The sequence below is a fragment of the Rhinolophus sinicus genome, chromosome 3, assembly GCF_057876585.1.
Source record: "Rhinolophus sinicus isolate RSI-liver-muscle chromosome 3, RSI-T2T, whole genome shotgun sequence".
Taxonomy (NCBI): domain Eukaryota; kingdom Metazoa; phylum Chordata; class Mammalia; order Chiroptera; family Rhinolophidae; genus Rhinolophus; species Rhinolophus sinicus.
In genome coordinates, this window is record NC_142503.1 from 180,121,805 (window position 1) to 180,135,451 (window position 13,647).

General features: G+C 47.5%; 1 protein-coding gene across 4 annotated transcripts in view; it reads left to right on the forward strand.

Annotated features, from left to right (window-relative positions):
- Positions 1-13,647, forward strand: part of TMEM63C (transmembrane protein 63C) — a 113,640-nt gene that overhangs the window by 30,045 nt on the left and 69,948 nt on the right. For 3 of the 4 annotated variants that reach the window (XM_088797424.1, XM_088797428.1, XM_088797429.1), the window contains exon 2: positions 12,172-12,293. The exons of the other annotated variant lie outside the window; for it this stretch is intronic. The gene's annotated coding sequence lies outside the window, so the exon portion shown is untranslated. The remainder of the gene's footprint in view (positions 1-12,171; positions 12,294-13,647) is intronic. 4 annotated transcript variants of the gene reach the window in all.

Genomic DNA, 13,647 nt, shown 5'->3' on the forward strand with positions numbered 1-13,647 from the left:
AACTATCTTCTTTCTTGCTCTATTTGTTGAAATTCTATCAGTGAGTTAAATATCAAATGTCCCTAATGAATCACAAAAGTAAAATACTGTATCTCTCGTAATGATAAACATCTCCTCTTGATGTACGAAAATAATTTTTAAGAGCTTTCAAGTGTTTAAACATAGAAGGAAACCTTGATATTGAGGAAGTATGTCAGCCAGATACTTTTAGAAGATGTTTTTTGAAGCAACAACAATAAAACAGTCAAATAATAACATGAAGCGGAATAATAGAGACTGGATTATATCATAGTTCTAATCTGTGTAGAGTTGTTTGGCATACTAGCATTCTTAACACTAAACAAAATACTGTAGTCAAGTTTTAGTTATTTTATTCTATTTAGGCCATGAGGCTTTAATAAAAAGCCCCACTTGTAATTCTTGGCACCTTGTAGAGATAAACTAAAAACGGAATGACAGCCAACTTCCTAATTTCATGAGGAGGAAAACCTCTGAATTCATGTGTAGCCATATCCATGGTAAACCATATTTGACCCACCCTGGGGAGGAATATAAAAAATATGAAAGAAGAAATTGTTAGAAAAAGTGAGGATTATATTTTGTACCATCATCAGTCGAAAGTATACATCAATTTATTAACACAACTGTGTGTAATATATAACACAGGAGCAAGCTAGCTACTGCTAAGTGTACTAGGAAAGTATTTTTCTTGCCCTATAATGTTAAACTCTTAAGCGCTGACAATGAAGTTTATTAATGATGAAATTATCATCACAAAAATCTCTGATAAAATTTTCAATGTACCCTTTTTTCAAAGACATTCACTCCCTGAGGTGATATCAGGTATTGGCCTAGACTTCAGCTGAGTACCAATCTTAACACACTTGGCCATCTGGCAGACAGCCAAAGTGTGTACTGAGTGCATCTCTAACTTTAGATTATTTCCAGTTTCTCACTATTATTAGCAACATTGCAATGAATGTCCTAGCACAAACAACTCTATGGGACTCTATGATTATTTCCTTGGCTGATTTCCTAGAAGTGGGGTGGCTGGGTCAAAAGGATCTTTATTGCCAAAGTACCCTTCAGAAAGTTTGTACCAGATTGCCTCCCATAAGAGGAGTAGAGGAGGGTAAGATTGTATCCTGGCTCCTCATCAGCTATGGCACCCACGTCTTCAGCCTCCCACAGTGATGGGCAGTTGGATGGTGGAAAGCACCTTTCTTCAGACAGCTCCAAACTCTCCAGGATCCCATCGCTGTGATCATAGCTAAAATGTATTTTGTATTTATCTTGTTTCCAGCATTGTGGTGGACCCTTTAGGTACTTCTTGCATTTCAATCCTCACAATGACGGTACAAAGTAAACACTACTGGTCTCATTTTATAGAAGAGAAAATAAGCTCAGGGTTGAGTGGCCCTGTTCCTAACCCCAGTGAAAGCCCCCAGTGGCCTGGCCAAACAACAGTCTACAAACCTTTTCCTGCAGATAAATGAAAACTGTAAGGTCCAATCCCCATGACTCCAGCTCTTCAGACCCTTGCGGGATAAAGGGGTCCTCAAGCCCTCCTAGCCTGCATTCATTTCTGACCAGGGCTTGACGATTGAAGAAAGGTGAAGGGCAGTGGGTTCTACTGAACCCCTCTGCTTTAGGCACGGCTCTGTGCTAGGCACTTAATACACATCCATGTTTATCACTTCTCAGTGGTTTCTGAAAGAAACTACACCGGAGCCTCTAACAGCACCAGGAGCAAGTCAAGATTGTTGGCCATTGAGTCCGCCACCATAGGAAGTGGATAGTTGGCCACTTGTGGGGAGGGGTAAGTAGTGACCACATGCTAAGGATTTTATATACATTATCTCATGTAGGTCTCAAACTGCCAGGTGAGATATTTTCCCCATCTTACCAGAGAGGAGCCAGAGGCTTAGGGAAATGTTCAAGAGCTCACAGCTAGTACATAGTGAGGGACCAGAGTCATCCAGGATAGACAGACATACTTGCTCTGGTCCGGACAGGCAAATAAGCCCTAATTCATTTCTATGTTGTACCCACAGTGCACAGCGTGGAACCTGGCCCAGAGTAGATACTCAGGACATGTGTACAGAGTAGAAGAAAGAATGAATGGATTCTGCAGGGGCCTGGGTAGTGAAACTATGGGAAACAGAGTGCTACCCTCTATTTGAGCCAGGGACTCCCAGGCAGGAAAGAACAGGGCAGGACTTGAGCTACCATGGTGGCAGGGACCTTGGCATCCTTTGATTCTCTCAGGCAAGTGAAGATGCTTCTAGGGCTACCGTATACAGTTGTTCAGGCTCTGCACTTTACAATTCCAGGGGGCATCATTTTCACAGTTGAGTCATCATAGATTTGTATGGTTATTATGACAATTACCCAGTAGATGGCAGTGAAGCATCTTGGGTTGGCGAGCTTTGTTCTGTGCAAATGCACTGTTTGGACTATATGCAGTGCTGGTGCCTCTGTCTGCCAGCCCTCCAATCTACTGAGAGGTTGTCTGACACCCTTTCCCAGCCTTGACCCACCTCCTCTTCACTTCAGGGCTTTACAAACTACACCCAGAGCCTTGGTGTTGATCTGGGGACTTCAACGGCAAGAGCCATTAGAGCAAGAAATCCCCAAGTGCGTTCTTTGTTCCAAAGAATGTAACGTTTGTGATCAGAAGCACTGGGTTCCAGTCCCAGCTGCTGTGCTTCCTAGTGAGTGGTCTCGGGCAAGTGACCTTGCAGTTCGGGAACATAGCTTTGTCTTCTGGAAAAAGTGCCGTAATAATCCCTGCCCTTGAGGTTGTGAAGAACAAACGCTACCCTGAGTGTGGCTGTGCATCCCTAGCTGTAAGCACCACTGCCTAGGAGTATCCTGCATTAATAAAGTGCAGGGCTTTCCCAGGTGACCCCGGGAGGATATGCTGCACTATTAGGCAGGGGTGTGCTGCAGACCACGTGACTCCAGTTTTGTCAGCCCCCACCCCACTCATCTTCTCCTAGAAGGTCTCTCTCCTGGTCTCCATCACCACTACATTCCCGAGGGAGTGCCTTAGCCCCCCTTCAATTTCTGCTCCAAACTCCTTAGTACAGTACAGTCAGTTGGCCAGTCAACAAATATTTATTGAGCATTTACCATAATGTTAAACTTTGGGACACTGGGTCAGTCTCTTCCTTCTAGCTGCTTACAGTCCCACGGGGGCAATAAAGTTAGCATAGTCACCATCTTGTTTCTGAGTCTTTGGATCTCATCCTATTCCTATGGGACTCTAAGGAGAAAGAGGCCTTGCCCAGTCCCTGCCTTCTTCATTCCTAGGCCACTTAATGACTGGACACTATCTCTGGCCCACATCACTGTAAATACCTTCCAAGGTCCAGACCAAGAGGGGCTTAGCTGGGATCTTCCCTGCTCCTCTCCTTTTGGGGGAAGCCCAGGGTAGTGAAGCAGAGAACAAACTCACTATGGGATCACCCAGAATTTGAGTTGGCTCTGAAGGGACAAATAACCCAATAATGGTAGTGGCTTAAATAAGGTAGACATGCATTGCTCTCTCATGTAAATGAAGTCCAGAGGCAGACAGTCCAGAGCTAATGTGGTCACTCTACAGTGTCAGGAAGGACCCACGTTCTTTCCGGTGCCCCGTCATGTGATACATCAGTGTAGGCATCAGCATCAGAGTGGCGGGGGCAGTTCAAGGATGGCAAAAGCCTTCATGATACCAGGACCCGGGCTCCTTCTGTATCGTTTTCCTACCACTCTTACCATGCAGCTTCTACCTCATGGCTCAAAGTGGCTGCTCAAGCTTCAGCCTTCAGGTCAACATTCCACCAGCGTGAAGCAGGAAAGAAGGCTGAACAAGGGCACAGCATCTCTGCCTAAAGACACTCCCTGGAAGTTACTCATGATACTTCCATGTGTCTCTCATTGTCTAGAACTTAGTCATATGACCATATCTAGAAACAAAGAAGGCTGGGAAATGGTCTTTATTCCAGGTAGGCCCAATTTCTGGGGAAGAAAAGGAGAACGGTTATTGAGGAACTGTGAGAATTCTCTACCACATCTTGCCTCTGAAGTACCTTCTCCTGCCTACCAGGGTTGCCTCTACCTAGCAGTCTCCTTGGCATAAATTAGCCAGGACAATAACCCAGTAACTGTAAGATCACAGAACAAGAATTATACAAAGATGAGCTAATTTCCTCTCTGTGTAGCAATGACATCTGTGTTGGGCTGTGATAATCATCATTGCCATCATTCAGTACTGTGACCCCCATGCTCTCAGCTGCCACGGTCCTGACTCTGCCTGTCCAGCTGTAGCATCTTCTCCACTAACCCTGACACAAACCCCTGTACACCAATTGCTGCCCCTTCATCCCTTTCTAGAATGGAATCTGGCTGAAGTGACTGTGAGGGGAGCCGTGAGGGAGGCCTGTGACAGCGGCTGCCGCACAGCCAGAGCAGGCAGCGGTTGCCTTGCTGAGTTGGGCAAAGAGGCTTCTAGGATGCTGCCAAATGTATTTTCCTGACCCACCACTGCCTTCTCTTTCTTGCTTGGGTGATACCTTTTGGGGGCTGAGACCCCTCAGTCCCACCTTGTCTCTCCTCCCCCACTTTAGAAATACCCACTTCCCTGATCATTACCTGTTCCTGTAAGAAGCGGGTCTCCAGCCCTCGGCACCCTAGGATGTGGATGAGAGATCAGATATTGACATTTTCCCCCCTGTACCCCCACAGCACCCCTGTGCCTTAGGTACTTCATCCTCATTTGACAGATGAAGCCACCGAGCCTGAGACCTGCTAGGCCGTTGGCTCTGGTCACCCCGCTCATAGGTGGCAGCTCTGAGACTAGAAATAGTTCTCTGACTTGAAAGCCCACAACACCTTCATGAGTTACCCATCCTAGGTAGGATTCTGATGGCAGAATTTCAGGCATGCTGCCAGATGGCAGAGGAGACATTTGGGGCAGCCCACATCTGGAACAGAGCGTAAGGACAGAAAATGTTTGCAGCACTGACTGTACCCCTGCTCCCGGCATTTCAGGGATATGCTTGGAACAGGGAGAGAATATATAACCTTGATGGTTGTGTTAGCAATAAGCCACATAACTGGCCTGTGATTTGGGCAGACACTTGAGAAAAAGAGGCTGTCCCCCTGCCCTGTCTGCCCCACGCTCCCTAATCTCCAGGGATACTGGCTCTACCCTCACTGCCATCTCTCCAAGCCCAGAAAAATCGTTCCTCTACTTAGCAAGGGAGGCCTCATCTGCCTTGCCTTCAGTTCCCCCATTGCACCCCTTGGCTTCTCCCTCCCCGTTCCTCAGTCCCAGGCTGCTAGATCTGGGAACTCCCCAGAAGGTCCTATAATCAGAGGGGTGCCTTCTCCCCTCTGCAAGGCCAGCTCCCCTAAGAGTCATGCATCTGGAAGCCTGTCTGGGCAGCTTGCTTCCCTCCCCTCACAGCTCTGTTCAGCAACTAGGACGGAGAGAAGGGGAGAAGTGGTGAGGACTGGAAGGGCAGTTAGGGGTTAAGGCTCTCAGCCCACATCCTGGAACAGGGCTTGGGGATCAGGAGCTGGATGTTCGGAAGTTTTATATGCACGAGCGTGCTCCTACGTGCAAACACACACTCACCCACATGCCAGCATGCGTGTACTCACGTACTCAAACGTTCATCAATACACGCGTGCATAGACACATGACAGTCACACACACACATTTTCCTTAGTCCAAAGTCCTCTAAAGCATCACACTCTTATGGTTCAGAGTCGGGGCTCTGAAGTCAGACAGATGCTTTTCCACACTGCAATACAGTCTTGACACTGGGGTTTCTCCTTTCAGAACGTAGTCTACGCGATTAGAAACATACCGAGGTGCAGTAAGTGCAGGGTCCATGTCCTCCAGAGTACGCAGGCTCTTGTTCCCTCCCAGGGGCAACCCTTGTCACCTATGTCTCCTTCCAGACATTGTCTGCAGATGGCAGCCTCCATGCCAGCATGTGCCTGTGCCCCCCCCCCCCACACACACACACCCAGTAACCCACTGGCACCCGGCTCTGTGCCGTGTGGGCCATCTGCAGTGCTGGGTGCATGTGTACCAAGCTCCGGGCTGCTGGGAGGTTGCCTGACACCCTTTCCTGTCCCTGGCACTGCTCACCATCACATTCACTTGCACACAGAGCACGTCCGCCTTTTGGCCTTTGTAGTAGTGACCTGGTCGCATCAGATGGATCTTGATTTGTTTAATGTGCCCCACTGAGTGAGCACGGATTGTTCCAGCTGCTTGTTGTACTTTATTTGCTGCCACCTATGGCTCTCTAGTGAGTGCCTGTATACTTTAGCCCACGTGGGCGTGCACATCTGTCAGAACTGAGTATAAAGAAGTGACCTGGCCCAGTTATTTGGCCTTTTGTACCTTACTTTCTGAATCTGTAGATGACAGCAATGACAGCACTGACCTCAAAGGTGAGGATGATAGGAAACCGTGCATGTTGAGCCCCAGCACCGTGCCTGGCACACAGAAACCAGCAATGTTAGCTCCTGAAGGGAGAAGCACGGGGATGGGGTGAGCGAGGGCCCATGCTGCCTGGCAGGAGGAGGCTGCCCAGCAGCCCTGCTCAAGGCCACTAAGGGTGGATCACAGGGGTCGCAGCCTAGGAAGTCCCCTGACATGTGATGGGGTCAGAGAGATTCATGCCTCTGACCGACTAGTGTGGGTGCCACTGGGCAGAGAAGCAGGGAGTAAAAGAAGGGGAGTAAGGGGCCCAGCAGCTGCAAAGGAGCCAGAGTGAGTTGCAGGCCTGGCTTTCCTGCTGAGTCATTCCCACTGGAGCTCTGAAGGAGGTGGGCAGCCCTGCTGTGTGTGTGCGTGTGTGTGTGTGTGTGTGTGTGTGTGTGTGTGTGTGTGTGTGAGAGAGAGAGAGAGAGAGAGAGAGAGAGAGAGAGGAACAGACAGAGACAGAGAGAGAGCGGGAGATGTGTGTACACACACACACACACACACACACACCAGCTTAAGGAAAACGAGCCCCTCCCAGCAGAGAGAGGCTTTGTTCTCCATAAAATGTAAAAGCCATGGAAACAAAAGAAAGGCTGCTTCCACCGCCCCTGTCCCCAGCTGCCGTTTCTCCAACGCTTTCTCTGTCCTCACTCCATTTCCACCAGCCTTCTCCTCTGTCCAGCCCCTAACCTGCCTCTAGGGCCACCAACCATTTTGGATGGCCCAGGATGACACAGTCCCAGGAATAAGTCACTCTACTTGCCCATCTCCATTCTCCTCCTCCTCCCGCACCTGCCCCCTGGTCTTGTTCCCCTGTCAATCACCCCGACGTGGCCCTTCTGGGGCCATAGAAGCTTCCTGGCTCTGAGGGGGTGTTTTGATGTAACAGACTTTTATGAGACTCATCTGGTGCTGCGTGCGGGGCACCGAGGTGAGTGAGGCTGGGTCCCGGTGCCCGAAGGGGCTGATACTAAGGGGCTGAGGACGGAGCTGGTTGGGTGCTGGGCCCTCACAGGGTGGGGCTGCCTGTAAGTGGCAGAGGTCTGGATGGGCTAGAGTCGCAGAGGGCAGGCTGCTGGAGGACAGAATGCTTCCTTCCATCAAAAATCATGTTTTGTCTTAGAATAAAATTCCAACACCTGACTGCTGTCTAACACCTGGCTCTATACCCTTTCGGACATATTTCTATTCATATGGACCCGGTTTATGGAAAAGTCTGAATTTGACAGGATTCAAACCGGTAACGTCTTGGCTTTGTTTCTAATCACAGCCTACAGCCGGGCTAGAAGGTCACATCTCTTCTTCTAACCCTGAACAACATTCCTGGCAGATTCCTAGTTTTCTGAAAAGATTTCCCTTTTTTCTTTCTTTCCATTTTTGAGAATCCAGGTGAGTATAGTCCAATTTAAAAGTTAAACATCAATCAATCAATCAATCAATCAATCAATCAATCAATCAATCCAAGTTAAACATCATATGCAAATATAGGGTGTTCACCCTTTCCCCCCAGTGCCAAGCAAGGTTAGGAATGGGGGACAGGGTTTCTTCTCTCTCCCTCCCCCATCAGAGTGCTTTCACCTCCAGGGTTTGAACTAGGGGTGTGAGTGGGGAATGAGAGCTGGAGGGGAGCAGCCACAGGTCTTGTTCTCTTGGCCAACACTGCCTGTGATCAGTGCCTTCTGGGGGGCAGGCTTCCAAGTGGGGTGAGTGGTGAAATTCTCTGGGGAGAGGGCTTTCCCAGCTAGACTTTTCCCAACACACCCTGGCAACGTGAGCCCCAGAGACACACTGCTATAATTCCTCCCCAGCTACCTCCCCACGGTTTACCTGGGCCACAGGAAACTCCTGCACCCTTACCTGGACCAGTGGGGCCATGCAGGCCATCTCCACTGCCCCTGGCTCTGCACCGTCTTCCTATCTCCACTCCTGTTGGCCTGTCAGCAGATAACCAACTAAGTCCCACCCCTCACAGGCACCCCACTCTGTGCTGTAAGTCTAGCAGCCCTCCCTCCACTTCCAGAAAGTAGTGGGGGGTGGGGGTGAGGGGACCAGAGCACTGCTGTCCTAGCCTGGGAGACTCTGACCTGTACAGTCGCCCAGGAGCACCTCATGCTCATGGTCGAATGTTCTACTATCTTGAAATTCTTCCTAATTTTTGAACAAGGGGTTACTCATTTTCATTTTCCACTGGCCCCTAAAAATTTTGTCCCACCTGGGATTGATAATTCTGAGCATCCTCGCCTGCTTGTAGAAAGGAGGGGAGGGATGATGGTACTATTTAGAGTAACAGGGCTGGTTCTGGACCCTGAAAATACCCTGGGAAGTGACTCTATAGTGATTTCCACCTCTTTTTAGAGTAAGGGATGTCCAACACCCCATTATCCCCCAAATCTGCTCTTGAGCCCTTTGAGTGAATTCTCATTTCAGTTATACTTTTCAACTTCAGAATTTCTATTTGGTTCCTTTTTATAATTTCTATCTCTTTATTGCTATTCTCTATTTGGTGAGATAACATTCTCATGGTTTTTCTTTAGCACTTTAAGCATATTTGAAATGGTTAATTTAAAATCTTTTTAAGGAAGTCCAATATCTACGTTTCCTCGGGGACAATTTCTATTCATCACCTCTTTTTCTGTATGTGGTCCATACTTTCTTGTTTCTTTTCATACCTCACAATTTTTGACTGTTAGACTAATTTTTGAGTAGACATTTTGACTATTATAACGTGGCATGTCTGGCAATCAGATTCTTCCTCTCTCCAGGGTTTGTTGTTGCGGCTTGTTGTAGTAATTATTTATTTGTTTAATGTCTTTTCTGAACTAATTTTGTAAAAGCTGTACTTTTTGTTGTATGTGTCCCCTGAAGTCTCTATCCCTTTAGGTTTGTGGTCAGCTAATGATTTCATAGAGATTTCTTTAAACATCTAGAACAACATAAAAATGATCTCTCAGTCTTTGCAGATGGGCTCTGTGCTTGTGTTGGGGCATGCCTTCAAGACTCAGCCAGGCAGTTTATAACTCTGCCTTAACCTTCACTTTCTGATTGCCCCGAGAAAAGGCCAGCCAGAGGAGAGAGGTTAGAGCACACCATACAGCAACAGCAGTCAATACACTACAGTGCATGCTACAGCCTGAATGCGTTTTCAAAATAGAAAGTTGAAGAAAAGAAGCCCAACATGAAGTATATATAGACTCTGATTCCAAGAAGGTCCACTTAAAAAACAGACCAAACCAAACTCTATTGATTAGGGATGGTCAAATGATACAGCTAAGGAAAAAAGAATTACCGTTACGGTCAGGATAGGGTTGTCTCTGGGTGGGGGGACAGGTAGAGGAGGAAGGGGTGTGATTGGGAAACACAGGGAAATGTCTGGTGATAATATTCTATTTCTTGAGTTGGGTAGTGGTTACACAAGTGTTTGCTTTATGATTATTATAAATATGATTGTTTTATAAATACTTTTCTCTATGTGTATTATATTTCACAAAGTGAAGAGAATTTATAAAACAAAGAAGGGGTTTATTACTGAAAACGGATGCCAACTCCTATTGGAATGCCTGCAACAAAGCTGCTTTCAAACACCTGGCCAGATAGGAGATCCTCAGACCAGAAGAAACACAGTAGGAAAGCCATATTTCTACCCCATGAGAATCTGCTCGGTGGTGGTGGTGGCGACGGGGGGTCTTTAACCTCAATAAAATATCAATACAAGGGCCCATGTATTCTTTAATGACCTTTTCCTGCACAGCATCAGCCAGGCTGAAGACAGAACGGAGGTCAGGCTCTGTAGGCTTCAAACCTGTAGATCTGTCCGGAAATGTTACTTGGGTAAATTCTGCATGGGAAACCCTCCCTCTCAAATGTCTTCAGAGCTCCAACACAACAGTGGTGCTTCCTTTGTGATGTCGTCAGCATCTGCCTCTGACTTAGCCATCAGAATGTTCCAATACGGGTAACTGGTGGTGGCTGTCGGTAGTGGTGGACAGTGATGTCCCACCAGTCACGAATTTCTCCTCATCCAGGAGAGAAGTACTAGTAACAGAGGCTTCTGCTAACTGACAACATCTACCTGGTGGGGTCTTGGTGAGTGGGGCCCCAGCCTGAGGCCAGGGGTAAGGGGAGGCAGGGAGGCCAGGGTTGTGCCAGTCGAGGGGAGGCCTAGCTTCTCTACCATGGAGGGCCAAGCAGTTCGAGGGACCTGACTTCTGCACTCGGGCCCACCAACCTGATGAATGTTAGCTTCTGAAGAGGGGTCAGCGCTCTATTCTGGACCTAAGCCTGAGGTCTGTCCTCTCTTAAAATCTAGAGCCACATGTCTGGTCAAACAGAGACAACTTGAAAATAGTTTTCCATTTCAATACATTGCTCCCTTACTTCTGTACAGGAAACCAAAGTCCCTTGTGTTTGCAAAGGCAGATTAGGATGTGTGACAGAAGCCCAAGCTCCCCAAATTGACCCACTTTCTTGGAGAATCTTGATTTGGCTCTTGGGGAAGGGGGTACCCTAGTGTATCTGAATTGTCACTTGTCACTTATTGTGTGGGTAGTGATATGGTTCTGCTTTGAAAATACTGTCCTTCTCAGTGTACAAGTTTACATTCTGGATCCTATAGCAAAATCTGTGGAGTCTCATGCCCACCGCCCCAGGTCCCCCAACCCTACTTAGTCTCTACCTAGCACTCTCGCCCAGCTCCATGATGAAGATACTAGTGGAGCGCTCCTTTCTTGAAGCCTAAATTCACTGGAGTTGAGAAACAGGCGGTGAGCACACCTAGCTGACTCTTTCCTGAGGCTTCCACGTTTTCCCTCTCATTCTGAGTTTTCCTGAACATCTCATCTGGGCAGTACAGAAAGGCCATGTACAGATTGTGTACAGTTGTGTTTGTTTTAAGCAATTATAATCAGTTCTGTAATGAGCATCCATGGGCATGTAGGTCTTTCTGAGCTCAGGGGAGTGTTTCTGATGAAATGATTTCTAGACAACAGAGGCGAGGTCCCAGGGCCACTGTGGGCTCATGACACTCTCGGCAGTGAGAGCTGCGCCCCTGCAGCTCTTCCCTGGAATGGCCTAGAACCTCAGGCAATTTCATTGATCAATATCCCAAATCAGATAGTGGGCCCCTGTTAGGCTCTGGCCTCCACACTAACACAGATTTCACCCTCACAGCCATTAAGAAGTATTTATTGAGTCAGGGCTCTGTGCTGGATTTTAGGAGTAAAAAGGAAAAGGAGATACAAGTTGACCTTCACAGTACTTATAATCTAGCAGGAGAGAAGGTAAATATCAATGAATTGAAATCTCTGCTTTCTGACCCTTGAGGATAGATATCATTTTGGATGGCTGAGTTTTTTGGATGCTGAAGGTTTTTTACCCTGAAGCATCAAGTTTTATTTCATGCTCACCATTTTTGATCAAAAATACTTTCTAAATGTATCATAGAATCACTTTCCTTTTAAAATAAAATATTTAACCAGAACATTATATTTCTCATAATGATTCAGCATGTTTCCATGAGCATATTTCCAACATTACCTTGTCATACAAGGGTGTTCCCAAGGCCTCTTGCAGTGACCCTGAACTAAATGGCCCCAAACTTCTGATTTTGTTGTACTGTTCTGTTGCCTTTGCGATCTACTTTTGCTGATTTCACTGTGCCTTTTTCATGTCCTTTCTCCTTCCAGTATGTTCCTGCTCATCTGCTGTGGACTTGAAAAATCAAGAAACTAGGTTTATCAGTGAGGTTATTGGTTCGGCTGTTGTCACAGAGACCAGTGGTCAGCAGTGCAACGCTCTTCTCCTCCAGGTCAGCGTGAAACTCAGGTTCTTTTTTCTTTTTTTAAAAGATTTTATTGGGGAAGGGGAACAGGACTTTATTGGGGGAACAATGGTCAAATTGTTGTCCTTTCAATCTTAGTTGTAGGGGGTTCTGTTCAGCTTCAAGTTGTTGTCCTTTCAGTCTTAGTTGTGGAGGGCGCAGCTCAACTCCAGGTCCAGTTGCCGTTGCTAGTTGCAGGGGGCACAGCCCACCATCCCTTGCGGGAGTCGAACCGGCAACCGTGTGGTTGAGAGGACGCGCTCCAACCAACTGAGCCATCCGGGAGCTCAGCGGCAGCTCAGCTCAAGGTGCCGTGTTCAATTTTAGTTGCAGGGGGCAGAGCCCACCATCCCTTGCGGGACTCGAGGAATTGAACTGGCAACCTTGTGGTTGAGAGCCCGCGCTCCAACCAACAACTGAGCCATCCAGGAGGCAGCTCAGCTCAAGGTGCCGTGTTCAATCTTAGTTGCAGGGGGCAGAGCCCACCATCCCTTGCGGGACTCGAGGAATTGAACTGGCAACCTGGTTGAGAGCCCACTGGCCCATGTGGGAATCGAACCGGCAGCCTTCGGAGTTAGGAGCACGGAGCTCTAACCGCCTGAGCCACCGGGCCGGCCCCAAAACTCAGGTTCTTAATGTCTTGTTGATTGTCCAGCCCTCGGGTGCTGTCTTTGCAGCATCATCAAAGCTGCCCCTCACCTCCATCCCTATGTCCACGGTCCAGTCTGCACAGGGGAAAAGAGGAATGGCGAGCATGCAGCTTCTTTTTAAGAATGTGGCCCAGAAGTGAAATCACTTCCACTCACATCCCATTGGTTAGAACTTAGTCTATTAGTCACAGCCACTGTATGAGGTAGGTAATTAATCTCAGTGTGGTTAAATAACTAGTCCAAGGTCACACAGCTAGGAAAAGGGAGAGCCCAGATTTGAATGAAGGTTCAACTGGATCCAAAGGCCATGCTCTTTCCACTTAACACAAGGCCTTTCTAAAGGAACAGTTTTTACCCCCATACATAGGATCGTTAGTCCTTCTACCCTGGGGTCAGACACTAGCTCTATAATGAGGAAGCTGAGAAAGAGGGGACAGGCAACTTTTGTCCAGGTTCTACTCGCTCCCATCAATACCATAACAAGAGCAACAACAACTAATGTTTACTGAGCATCTACTTTGTATACAGTCTCTCATTTAATCCTCATGACCACGCTTTGGTTGTTATTATTATTTCTCCCATTTTACATATGCAAAGAATGTAGCTCAGAGAGATTAAGTACCACATTTAGATGGCCCAGCCCGGATTCAAATCCAGGCAGCTAGAGTTTTTAAACACTACTCATGTACTTA